This window comes from Amblyraja radiata, chromosome 1 (genome assembly GCF_010909765.2).
Source record: "Amblyraja radiata isolate CabotCenter1 chromosome 1, sAmbRad1.1.pri, whole genome shotgun sequence".
NCBI classification, from domain to species: Eukaryota; Metazoa; Chordata; class Chondrichthyes; order Rajiformes; family Rajidae; genus Amblyraja; species Amblyraja radiata.
This window is the reverse complement of record NC_045956.1, coordinates 8,057,631-8,072,218: the sequence shown is the minus strand read 5'-3', so window position 1 is coordinate 8,072,218 and position 14,588 is coordinate 8,057,631.

Genomic DNA, 14,588 nt, shown 5'->3' with positions numbered 1-14,588 from the left:
TATGCAGGTAAGATTGTATTGTTGAAAATCGACAGCCCGTTCTCACAAAGCCAATGAGATAATAGCCACTTCATCTGTTTTTAAGGAAGACTCAAGGAACTACTTGGATCTTCAGCAAAACACAAAATGCTGGTGAAATTCAAGTTGGGAGGTCATGTTGCAGTTGTATAAGACGTTGGTGAGTGCATTTAGAATATTGTGTTCAGTTCTGGGCACCATGTTATAGAAAAGATATTGTCAAGCTTGAAAGGGTTCAGAAAAGATTTACCAGGATGTTGCCAGGACTAGAGGGTGTGAGCTATAGGGAGATGTTGAGTCGGCTGGGTCTCTTGGAGCGCAAGAGGATGAGGGGTAATCTTATAGAGGTGTACAAAATCATGAGAGGAATAGATTGGGTAGATGCAAAGTCTAGGGGAATTAAGGACCAGAGGACAGAGGTTCAAGGTGAAGGGGAAAAGATATAATAAGAGTTCGAGGAGTAACTTTTTCACACAAATGATGGTGGGTGTATGGAACAAGCTGCCAGAGGAAGTAGGTGAGGCTGGGACTATCCCATAATTTAAGAAACAGTTAGACAGGTACATGGATAGGACAGGTTTGCAGGGATATGGACCAAGCGCAGGCAGGTGGGACTAGTGTAGTTGGCTGGTGTTGGCAAGTTGGGCCAAAGGGCCTGTTTCCACACTGTATCACTCTATGACTCTAAGTGGGTCAGGCAGCATCTGTGGATGAACGGGTGATGTTTCGGTTTGGGACCCTTCTTCAGATTGATAGTGGTAGGAGGCGGAAAAAGCTGAATAAGAGAAGTGGGTGCAAGACAAGGCCCGGCAAGTGATAGGTGGATACAGGTGAGATGTGGTGTTTGACAAATGGGTGGAGTAAGTGACAAAGGCGACAAAGGTAGGTCAGAGGAGTGGAGTGAACTGTAAAGCCAGAAGGAGGGACATAGGTGGAAGGGGACAGAGAAGTGGGAAGAGAGGGAGATGAGGAAATTCAGTAAACGTGGCTATCCCTCCTGCTTTTGTGGACGAATCTCTCATCTGTGTCTTCTCTGCACCCACTGTTCTGCTGTTGCTCCCCCTCCCGCCCCCCCCCCCCCTCCCCAAACAGAACAAGGACAGAGATCCCCTGGTCCTCACATTTCTCCACCAACCATCGTATCCAAAACATCATTCTCTGGCATTTGGGTAGCTTACAAATCAATAACATGAACAATGAATTCTCCAATTTCAAGTAATACCCCCTGCACCACTGCACACCTAATTCTCCCATGATCCCCCACCCCATAGTCATTCTATCCCTTTCCTCTGTACATGGATCTCCCATCCCCAAGTTCCTAATTTCCCCTTTATTCCACCAAATATCACGATTTGATTTGGGAACTGCTCTGCCCAGGACAAGAAGGATCTGCAGAGAGTAGTGTGTTCGGCCGAAACGCACTATGGGAACTGCACTCACCCCTCTGCAGGAACTATACACCAGAAGGTGCAACTCCAGAGCCAACAAGATCATGGGAGACCCCTTCCATCCCAGCAATGGACTGTTTCAGCTGCTACGGTCAGGCAAACGCCTCCGTTGCCATGCTGTGAGAACGGAGAGGATGAGAAGGAGTTTCTTCCCAGAGGCCATTAGGACTGTAAACTCCTATCTCTCCAGGGACTAACTTTACTGTACCATTTCACTGTTGTGTGGTGTCTTTTTAAATTGCTGTTTTTTTCTTTTTCTTCCCTCCCACAAATATGTAATCTGTGAATATGTGATTCTGTTCCATTCTGTTTGTCGTTTGTTTGTTTGTTTGCACAATTCGTGAGCATTGCCACTTTTCATTTCACTGCACATCCCGTGACGAATAAACTTGACTTGACATGACTCTCTCTCCTTCCACCTATATCCTGCTCTCTGGCTTTATATTTCACTCTCCTTACCTGACACACCTTTGTTCACCCCTCACCTGTAGCGAGCTATCACTTGCCAGGCTTTTTCCCACCTCCATCTCTCTTTTCCAGCTTTCTCTCATCTACTACAATCCGTCTGAAGACCCAAAACACCACTTGTCCATTCATGCGGGACTTGGATGGGAGTTGAGCGTACAGTGGAGGGAATAGGCGGCGGGTCACCAGCATGGTGGGAGATAGCGGGAGAAATGTGTGCGTATCAAGGTGAGGTGGGGGGGGGAGGGGGGTCAGGAGAAAGAGAGGGAGGTATTATGTGAAATTGGAGAATTCAATGTTCACATTGTTGGGTTACAAGCTACTTCCAGTTTCCCCCTGGCCCCACTCTGGCAGTGGAGTAGGCTTTTGTCTTGTATTGATGTTCCAAGCAAAGGGTGACACTATCAACAATGCAACACACAATAGATAATAGGTGCAGGAGTAGGCCATTTGGCCCTTCGAGCCAGCACCACCATACAATGTGATCATGGCTGATCATCCCCAATCAGTACCCCGTTACTGCCTTCTCCCCATATCCCCTGACTCCGCTATTTTTAAGAGCCCTATCTAGCTCTCTCTAGAAAGCATCCAGAGAACCTGCCTCCACCGCCTTCTGAGGCAGAGAATTCCACAGACTCACCACTCTCTGTGAGAAAAAGTGTTTCCTCATCTCCGTTCTAAATGGCTTACTCCTTATTCTTAAACTGTGGCCCCTGGTCTGGACTCCCCCAACATCGGGAACATGTTTCCTGCCTCTAGTGTGTCCAAGCCCTTAACAATCTTATACGTTTCAATGAGATGCCCTCTCATCCTTCTAAACTCCAGAGAGTACAAGCCCAGCTGCTCCATTCTCTCAGCATATGACAGTCCCGCCATCCCGGGAATTAACCTTGTAAACTCCCTCAATAGCAAGAATGTCCTTCCTCAAATTAGGGGACCAAAACTGCACACAATACTCCAGGTGTGGTCTCACTAGGGCTCTGTACAACAGAAGGACCTCTTTGCTCCTATATTCAATTCCTCTTGTTATGTTATAAAGGCTAACATGCCATTCGCTTTCTTCACTGCCTGCTGTACCTGCATGCTTACTACACTGCCTGCTGTACCTGCATCACTCTACACCTCCATCCCCCACCAGGATGGCCTCAGAGCCCTCCGGTTCTTCCTCGACCAGAGGAGCAACCTATACCCAGCCACTGACACTCTCCTCCGCTTAGCGGAGTTGGTCCTCACCCTCAATAACTTTACATTTAACTCCTCCCATTTCCTCCAAACACAAGGCGTAGCTATGGGCACACGCATGGGCCCCAGCTACGCCTGCCTCTTTGTCGGGTACGTTGAACAATCCTTGTTCGAGACGTACCAGGGCCCCATCCCCGACCTCTACCTCCGTTACATTGACGACTGCTTTGGTGCCACCTCCTGCACCCACACACAACTGACTGACTTCATCCACTTCACCACCAACTTCCATCCGGCACTCCAATACACCTGGACGATTTCCGACACTTCCCTACCATTCCTTGACCTCACCATCTCCATCGCAGGGGACAGACTCCTGACCGACATACATTACAAACCCACTGACTCACATGGCTATCTGGACTACACGTCTTCCCACCCTGCCCCCTGTAAAGACTCCATCCCCTACTCCCAATTCCTCCGCCTACGCCGCATCTGTTCCCAGGATGAGACATTTCATACCAGGGCATCGGAAATGTCCTCGTTCTTCAGGGAACGGGGATTCCCCTCCGCCACCATAGATGAGGCTCACACCAGGGTCTCATCCATACCCCGTAACACTGCTCTCTCTCCCCATCCCCGCACACGCAACAAGGGCAGAGTCCCTCTGGTCCTCACCTTTCACCCCACCAGCCGGCAAATACAACACATAATCCTCCGCCATTTCCGCCACCTCCAACGTGACCCCACCACTCGCCACATCTTCCCATCTCCCCCCATGTCTGCCTTCCGCAAAGACCGCTCCCTCCGCAACTCCCTCGTCAATTCTTCCCTTCCCTCCCGCACCACCCCCTCCCCGGGCACTTTCCGTTGCAACCGCAAGAAATGCAACACCTGTCCCTTCACCTCCCCCCTCGACTCCATTCAAGGTCCCAAGCAGTCGTTCCAGGTGCGACAAAGGTTCACCTGTATCTCCTCCAACCTCATCTACTGCATCCGCTGCTCTAGATGTCAGCTGATTTACATCGGTGAGACCAAGCGTAGGTTGGGCGATCGTTTCGCCGAACACCTCCGCTCAGTCCGCAATAACCTACCTGACCTCCCGGTGTCTCAGCACTTCAACTCCCCCTCCCATTCCCAATCCGACCTCTCTGTCCTGGGTCTCCTCCATTGCCAGAGTGAGCAACAGCGGAAATTGGAGGAACAGCACCTCATATTCCGTCTGGGGTCCTTGCGTCCTTATGGCATTAACATTGAATTCTCCCAATTTGGCTAGCCCGTGCTGTCTCCTCCCCTTCCTTAACTCTCTAGCTGTCTCCTCCCACCCTCCCATCCGCCCGCCCTCGGGCTCCTCCTCCTCCTCCCTTTTTCCTTCTTTCTTTCCCCACCCCCCATCAGTCTGAAGAAGGGTTTCGGCCCGAAACGTCGCCTATTTCCTTCGCTCCATAGATGCTGCTGCACCCGCTGAGTTTCCCCAGCAATTTTGTGTACCTTGCTTACTTTCATAGACTGATGTTTACACATACCTGCTGTTTTATTCTGAAGTGTTATCATGGAGTATGTGCTTGAATCTCTGGCATGGGGTTTTGATTCACAATCTTCTGACTCAGGCAAGAGACACACCATTGAGCCACAAATGACAATTTCCGTTCCACTGAAAATTCCATTAGAGGTCATGGGATCACTGGAATGGAATATAAAGTTAGGTTAAAATGCAAAGTAAGTGGAAATGAATGGATTATGGTGTAGATTTTTTTAAATATAAAATTAGGATAGTTGGGTTAGTCTGACAAATTTGCTGTTTGTCTGGTAAGGAGAGATCCAATCAGATGATGCCGGTTCTTTATACACATGGAAAACTGTGGGGGGGAAAATGAATTTGGCTGAACCTTTCCGAAGCAAGAACCTGATCCTTACAGCCTAGACGTGGCAGGAAAACTAACATAGTTCCAATGGTTTAGTAGATTACTGTTTTACTGCACTGGGCAGGGAAGTCGTATTGGTCTGCAGTTATTTTAAGTTTTTATCCATGAAAATGGCTTTGAAGCCTAAACTACATATTTAAAGAATAATCTTCAATCCTGACCTCCTTATATTTTGCAAATTAGTTTCACATTTAGTCAAATTGGAGTGGGAATACTCCTGTTTTTTTTAGCCACCTGCTGAATTTCCATCAAGAGAGTTAAAGGCAGTCTCAAAAATATATACCTAAAGTCAAGGATATAGGAAAGAATGGTCATCATTTTCTGGAATTTGAATGAGACAAATATGAAGGTGGCATATAATTCAATCGTATCGTAGAAACACAAAACTGCAGAAAGAGACACAAAGTGCTGGAGTAACTCATCGGGTCCAGCGGCATCTCTGGAGAACATGAATAAGTGACGTTTTGGGTTGGGACCCTTCTTCAGCCTGAAACAGCTATGTTCTCCACAGACCTACTGAGTTAAGGGCCTGTCCCACTTGGCAGTCATTTGCGCGTAATTTACGCGACATCATTTATGCGTCATGACGCGAGCGACGTGACAAGCACGTGATGCGCGCATAGTGTGCATTACGCGATGACATAGGCAGTGACGTGCGGTCACGCGCGGCATCGCAGCATCTTCGCGCGCCATATGCGTGACACGCAAATGACGGCCAAGTGGGACAGGCCCTTTAATCCAGCACTTTAGCTTATCAAGATGGCATGAGCACATTTTTCATATATTAGTCTTGCGTGTGTTTATGCAGTCTACATCATTAAATGATTAAAATTTCCATTTAGAACACATTCATCAAGAAATAAATGTCTATGTGTATAAAATCTCATTCTCATGAGCATTGTTTTCAATCTTCTGAGTACAAGTAAAAACAGCTTTCAGCTGCTAGCTTCAACACGTTCTGTAGAAAAGTAAATAGAAGTGTGAAGTGACAGTGATTTATCTCCTCCTGCCAGCAAGAGCTAATGAGAAACAGAAGTAGCTTCAGTGCTGAATGCTGCCAACAATCTGCCTCAATCCATTATTAGAGGATAAATCCGACAAATCATTATCATTGGAAGCATAAGAAGGAAACATAGAAACATAGAAAATAGGTGCAGGAGTAGGCCATTCAGCCCTTCGAGCCTGCACCGCCATTCAATATGATCCTGGCTGATCATCCAACTCAGTATCCTGTACCTGCCTTCTCTCCATATCCCCTGATCCCTTTAGCCACAAGGGCCACATCTAACTGCCTCTTAAATATAGCCAATGAACTGGCCTCAACTACCTTCTGTGGCAGAGAATTCCACAGATTCACCACTGTGTGAAAAATGTGTTTCTCATCTTGGTCCTAAAAGACTTCCCCCTTATCCTTAAACTGTGACCTCTTGTTCTGGACTTCTCCAACATCGGGAACAATCTTCCTGCATCTAGCCTGTCCAACCCCTTAAGAATTTTATGTTTCTATAAGATCCCCCCTCAATCTCAATTCTATAAGATCCCCCCTCCTGATGGAAATGTGGTAGTCCATCAGGATTTCTCTATCTGTTTTAAGAAAATATATATTTTTGTTTAAATAGTGACATGGTTACCAAGGAAATTTATTGGAGACTACAAGAGATTGCTCATGCTGGAATTTGGAGCACAAAACAAATTTCTGTAAATCTCAGCAGGTCAAGGAACCTTTGTGGAGTTAAAAGGATGGTTGACGTTTCAAGTGGAAAACCTACCACCGAACTGAAAGTGGAGAGAAGACAGCCAATATGTGGAAGCATGAGGGAGATAGGTTGGTTGGTGGAACCATAAGGAAAAAAAAATAGGCAAATGTAGCAGGTAAGGGAGGGGACGGGGAAAAGTGGAGGGAGAGGCTGGTAGGTGATAGGTGAAACTAGCCACGATGGGCTGGTGGAACCAAATGAGGGAGGGGATAGGAAAGGAGAACCTAGGGAGGAGAAACCCAGGTAGATAGTTATGTTGGTGACGGGCAGATTGAACAATGGGGGGAGCATGGTCTAGGTAATGAGTGGGGAGAGATGGAAAAGACCCCCAAATCTTTCCTGACAGCGAGTGAAGGTTTGTAAAGAGTGGAATTATATGGTAAGGGTGTGATGGAAGTTATCAAACTGGTTGAGGGCATGAGAAGTGCCCGGATGTAGATGAGAAAGAATTAGACAAGAAGAGCCATGATAGAATGAAGGTGTGGTAAAAGTATGAAGAGATAAGATCAGTGGGCTAAAGCAGGTGCTCCTGATGCAATGCGATGAGGGGGTGGGGGGGATTGCTGAGTTTTCAGATGGAGATGATACGATATGATACAATAGAACTTTATTCATCCCCAGAGATCTGCCAACAGTAACAACAAACAACATGGTACACAAAAACTTGAAATTAGACAATATCAAGACTGAGAGTAGAGAGGCAAGGGTAGCTGGTACAAAGAGGGGAGGGAGAGGTATGACAGGGAGCATTAAGTGATAGGTGACTGAGGGGGGCTGGGGGGGGGTGATGGGCAGAAGGAGCTGGGTGGGAGCAGGGTGGTTGGGAGGCAGACGTGGTGAATCAAAGAAGAAAAGGAAAAAGGAGGAGGTGGGGGAAGGGAGGGTATAGATGGAAACAAAAGCTGGAGGGTGACAACACAATGGCCTCAAGCTCTGGAATCTGATAAGTAAGGAAGGTGATAATAGGAACTATTTAAGGGGGAAGTGAAGAGCAGATGGAATCGGGATGGGAAGGGGGATGGAATTGGTTGATGGGATGATATAAGGGAATGAAAACAAAATTGGGAGGCTCAGAGATGGTTAGGAATGAGAAAGTGAAGAGAACACAAGAGGCAAGGGTTTCCTGAAATTGTGAAATTCAATGTACATACCAATGTACATACCCAGGCAGTATGAGGTGTTTCCCTTTCCCAGGGTGAGTGAGTGACAGTCTCTAGGATGGAAGTTGATAGTGAAGTCAGTGAGTTCTGCATGGGTGCATGAGGTAGCCCCGATGCAGTCATCAATGTACCAGTGATGGAGTTCGGGGATAGGGCCAGTGTACGCCTGGAACAAGGATTGTTCAACGTACCTCACAAAGAGGTAGGCATAGCTGGGGCCCATGTGAGTGCCCATAGCTACACCTTTGATTTGGAGGAAGTGGGAGAAATTATCGAGAGAGAGGATCAGCGGAAGAGAGTGTTCGCAAAGAGAAATTAGCTGGTGTTGCAGTAGAGGAATAAACAGAGGGTTTTCAGGCCTTCCTGGTGGGGAATGGAGGTGTAGTGACTGGACGTCCACAGTAAAGACAAGGGAACGGACATCTGGAATACAGAAGTCATGACAGAGACGAAGGACATGTGACGTGTCTTGGACATGGGTCGGGTGGGCATGGACGGGGATTGAGTAGGATGGAGTCAATGTAAGTGGAATGGTTTCAGTGGGGCAGGAGCAGGCAGAAACAATGGGTCTAACGTGGTAGTTCTGTTTATGGATTTTACTGGGGGGACGAAGAGTTTGGAGGCTGTGGAGGGCAAACAGCCGCAAGTGATAACATCGGATATGGACTCTGAGATAATGGCCTAGTGCTCATCTATGGGATCATGGTCCAAGGATAGGTAGGAGGAGGTGTCCGAGAGCTGGCGCTTGGCCTCAGCGCAGTAGAGGTCAGCTCGCCAGACTACCACGGCACTTCCCTTGTCGGCGGGTTTGATGATAATGCCATGGTTACTGCAGAGTGAGAAGAGGGCTGTACATCTATAATAGATAACTCCCTGGTTAATTCATCCATTCCTCCCCAAACCACCACCTCCCCAGCTACTTTCCCCTGCAACCACAGGAGATGCAACACCTGTCCCTATATTTCCTCCCTCAACTCCATCCCGGGACCCTGACAGTCCTTTCTGGTGAGGCAGAGGTTTACTTGCACCTCCTCCAACCTTATCTACTGTATCCGGTGTTCCAGGTGTGGACTCCTATATATCACCGGGACCAAGCGTAGAGTTGGCGATTGGAGGAACAGCACCTCATATATCTTTTGGGCAGTTTACATCCCAGCGGCATGAATATTGATTTCTCTAACTTCAAGTAACCCTTGCAGTAAAGATTGTTAAGGGTTTGGACACGCTAGAGGCAGGAAACATGTTCCCGATGTTGGGGGAGACCAGAAACAGGGGCCACATTTAAGAATAAGGAGTAAGCCATTTAGAACGGAGACGTGGTGAGTCTGGGTTCGATCACGACTATGGGTGCTGTCTGTATGGAGTTTGTACGTTCTCCCCGTGATCTGCGTGGGTTTTCTCCGAGATCTTCAGTTTCCTCCCACACTCCAAAGACGAACAGGTTTGTAGGTTAATTGGCTTGTTAAAATTTTAAAAAATTGTCCAGTGCTGAGTGATGCATAATCCACCTAGAGCTTTTCAGCGTACTACATCCAGATCTTGCATTCCCTCTCTCTCCGTCCCTTCCCCACCCTAGTCCTCTTACTAATTTCACTATTTGTATTCCATTCTTCTCACCTCGTCCCCAGCCAACAATGGACCATCTCCTGAGTCATCGATGCAGTCTCTGTGTTATTCTGTACCTTCGGGAGGGAGGGAGTGCAGCGGAGGTTTACAAGGTTAATTCCCGGGATGGCGGGACTGTCATATGCTGGGAGAATGGAGCAGCTGGGCTTGTACACTCTGGAGTTTAGAAGGATGAGAGGCTATCTCATTGAAACATATAAGGTTGTTAAGGGCTTGGACACACTAGAGGCAGGAAACATGTTCCCGATGTTGGGGGAGTCCAGAACCAGGGGCAACAGTTTAAGAATAAGGAGTAAGCCATTTAGAATGGAGACGAGGAAATACTTTTTCTCACAGAGAGTGGTGAGTCTGTGGAATTCTCTGCCTCAGAGGGCGGTGGAGGCAGGTTCTCTGGATGCTTTCATGAGAGAGCTAGATAGGGCTCTTAAAAATAGCGGAGTCAGGGGATATGGGGAGAAGGAAGGAACGGGGTACTGATTGGGGATGATCAGCCATGATCACATTGAATGGTGGTGCTGGCTCGAAGGGCCAAATGGCCTACTCCTGCACCTATTGTCTATTCCCAGACGCCCAGAATCCCCGTCCCTGACTCTAAGTCTGATAAAGGGTCTGGACTCGAAATATTACCTAGTCCCTTTCTCCAGAGATGCTGCCTGACCCACTGAGTTAGTGCAGCTGGTTAATCCCCTTTCCCCAAGGCGAAGTCTATGGACATGCTGTGAATTAGGATATAACCAGAAGAGGTTGTTCATTATGTTTTCTATACATACATTCCTTGGTGTTTAGACATTAATTGTTATGCTGAATAAAGCACTCTTGTTTAACCATAAATTACCATATGAAAGAGAAAAATTGTAGTGTGGGAATAATCAGTAGATATAAATTGTATGGCATGATCTTGTTGTGATCCAAAGCATCAGTTTCAGCCATCACAACAAGAATTTATTGAAACAACAATTTGCTATAATTGAAATAAAAGGATCTAAATCCTGAGGATGTCTCCTTAGTGGCAAGTAATGGGCAGGTATATAATTGTCTCTCTCTGCATGATAAACTAAACTCATAGCAAATGCAAGTTTGAAATAATGACCTATTTCACATGAATATGTAGGCTTTCTTCATTGTTTGTCATTGTTCATGCAATAATATCAATGCATGTACAAGGAAACGGGTATCTTTACTTAAAGGAGTAATTCATCCAGAGGTCTTGACACATTGTTATTGCAATGGAAACAATGTCACGCACCTTGCATGCCATTTGTCGTAACCCCATTGCAATAATAAAGTTGTAAATATCAAAATCTTACCATCAATCACCCATGAGTCACCACAGTAGTTTTATTCTCTCCACGGTTCCATTTGGTTCTACCCCTTGGTGGTCAGTCACCCAGGCACCTGTTAGCAGTGCACCTACACTAGCAATCCAACCTTTAAATATAGCTATCCCCATGCAAATGGATCCTTAACTTCCTCATCAGTAGGCCTCAGTCAGTGTGTGTACTCAGCGGGTGAGGTAGCGCCCATGGAGAGAAGGAATAGGTGACGTTTCGGGTCGAGACCCTCCTTCAGACTGATGTCGCGGGGGGGAAGAAAGGAAGATGCGGAGACAGCGGGCTTGTGGGAGAGCTGGGAAGGGGGAGGGGAAGGAGGGAGAAAGCAAGGACTATCTGAAATTAGAAAGTCAATGTTCATACCGCTGGGGTGTAAACTACCTCAGCGAAATATGAGATGTTGTTCCTCCAGTTTGCACTGAGCCTCACTCTGGCAATGGAGGAGGCCCAGGACAGATTTCTTAAACAGGACCGGTAGGAGGGTGAACCCGGGTAATGCCTCCAGTGTCTTCAGGTAGGTTGCAGGAGGTACCCCGTAATACAATGATGGCCGGTCTAGGAGAAGAGAGGGACAACAGTTCACAGGAACTGCTCCAATGTAGCGAGTGCGCAGAAGCCAACCAGACTTTGAACTTTCAATTACTGCACAAATAAGGTGGTGCCCACAAGTGTAATATATACAAAACGAATTTCACTGTGCAGTTGCATATAGAGTCATAGAGTGATACAGTGTAGAAACAGGCCCTTCGGCCCAACTTGCCCACACTGGCCAATATGTCCCAGCTACACTAGTCCCACCTGCCTGTGCTCGGTCCATATCCCTTCAAACTTGTCCTATCCATGTACCTGTCTAACTGTTTCTTAAACAACGGGATAGTCTCAGCCTCAACTACCTCCTCTGGCAGCTTGTTTCATACACCCACCACCCTTTGTGTGGAAAAAAATACCCCCCGGATTCCTATTAAATCCCCTTCACCTTGAACCTATGTCCTCTGGTCCTCAATTCCCCTACTCTGGGCAAGAGACTCTGCATCTACCCGATCTATTCCTCTCATGATATTATACATTATAAGATCACCCCTCATCCTCCTGCGCTCGAAGGAATAGAGACCCAACCTACTCAACCTCTCCCTATAGCTCAGACCCTCTAGTTCTGGCAACATACTGGTAAATATTTTCTGAACCCTTTCAAGCTTGACAATATCTGTCCTATAACATGGTGTCCAGAACTGAACACAATATTCTAAATGCGGTCTCACCAACGTCTTATACAACTGCAACATGATGCCATCTCGCTGGCCCTCCACTCTGCACTGGACCACTTGGACAACAAAAACTCATATGTCAGGCTGTTATTCATCGATTACAGCTCGGCATTTAACACAATCATCCCCTCCAAGCTGTTTACCAAACTCGCAGAACTGGGTCTCTGCGCATCCCTCTGAAATTGGATCCTCGACTTCCTCATTCACAGACCAGTCTGTTCGTATTGGTGGAAATGTGTCATCCTCGATAACAATCAGCACGGGAGCACCTCAAGGCTGCGTGCTCAGCCCCCTGCTGTACTCACTCTATACCCATGACTGCGTAGCCAATCACAGTGCGAACTCCATCATCAAGTTCACTGACGACACCACTGTTGTGGGGCATATCACTGATGGGGATGAGTCAGAGTATAGAAGAGAGATCGAGCAACTGTCCATATGGGGCCAGCACAATAACCTGGCCCTCACCACCAGCAAAACCAAGGAACTGATTGCGGACTTTGGAAGGAGTAGGAGGGGGACCCACAGCCCCATTTATATCGACGGGTCGATGGTTGAAAGGGTCAAGAGCTTCAAATTCCTGGGCGTGCACATCTCTGAAGATCTTTCCTGGTCCGAGAACACTAATGCAATTATCAAGAAAGCTCATCAGCGCCTCTACTTCCTGAGAAGATTACGGAGAGTCGGTTTGTCAAGGAAGACTCTCTCTAACTTCTACAGGTGCACAGTAGAGAGCATGCTGACTGGTTGCATCGTGGCTTGGTTCGGCAATTTGAGCGCCCTGGAGAGGAAAAGACTACAAAAAGTAGTAAACACTGCCCAGTCCATCATCGGCTCTGACCTTCCTTCCATCGAGGGAATTTATCGCAGTTGCTGCCTCAAAAAGGCTGGCAGTATCATCAAAGACCCACATCATCCTGGCCACACACTCATCTCCCTGCTACCTTCAGGTAGAAGGTACAGGAGCCTGAAGACTGCAACAACCAGGTTCAGGAATAGCTACTTCCCCACAGCCATCGGGCTATTAAACCTGGCTCGGACAAAACTCTGATTATTAATAACCCATTTTCTGTTATTTGCACTTGATCAGTTTATTTATTCATGTGTGTATATATTTATATCATGGTATATGGACACACTTATCTGTTTTGTAGTAAATGCCTACTATTTTCTGTGTGCTGAAGCAAAGCAAGAATTTCATTGTCCTATACAGGGACACATGACAATAAACTCACTTGAACTTGATCATATGAGTTTTCTCCAGGTGTTCCAGTTTTTCCCCACACTCCAAAGAGATACAGGTTTGTAGGTTAATTGGCTGTAAAGTGTAAATTGTCCCTAGTCTCGTTGCACTGACGTGCAATAATATATTATATTATTATTATTATTAGTGCATACGATAGTGTTAGTCACTGGTCAGCGTGGACTCAGTGGGCTGAAGGGCCTATTTCCACACTGTATCTCTAAAATAAAGTTATGACCATCAACACAAGTGCTGTATGTTCAGTCTGCTGTTCTACTCTCTGTACCTATGACTGTATAGCTCCAACATCATCTTTAAATTCACTGACTGTACCACCATTGTCAGGCAAATAAAGATGAGCGAGTATCAGGAGGGAGATCGATAACCTGATTGATTGGAGCCAGAACAACAATTTTGCTCTTAACATTAGCACGATCAAGGACTTCAGAAGGGAAAGGTGTGGATCCATGAACCTATCTTCTTTGGCAGGACAGCAGTGGAGAGGTCAACAGCCTCAAGTTATTGGGAGTGGATATTTCCAAAGATCTGTCAAGAGAGAGCGTTAAGAGTGGTTTATTGACATCTGTCCCAGATAGAACAATGAAATTCTTACTGCATATTGATGCAACCACAAAAAAAGCTCATCAATGTCTCTACCTCCGCAGAAAATTGAGATTTGGCATGTCTCCAACTACTCTACCAAACTTATACAACTGTATGTAAGAGAGCATACTGGTTGGTTGTATCACGGTCTGGTTCAGTAACTTGAACATCCAGGAACTAAGGAGGCTGCAGAAAGTAGTGGACATTACCTGTCCAACACAGGTATTGACCTCACCATTGAAGGGATCTACAGGACGTGCTGCGTCAAGACAGACGCTAATATCATCAAAGACCCACACTACTCTGGCCATGTTGCTATTGCCATTGGGTACCTCAAGAACCATTATCTCCAGGCTAAGCTTCTTCCCACAACCATCAAGCTCCTGAACCACACTGTACAACCCTTACATCTGTACTTTGGCAAAGAATGACTATGGACTTTGTATAGGTTGCTGTACGTACTTTGGTTGCAGTATTACGATCTAGTTATCTGATAAATGATTTTTCTTTTGTTTATCGTGCGTTTATTGGTGATGTTGTTGCCTTAATGTGGTTTCAAAACTTC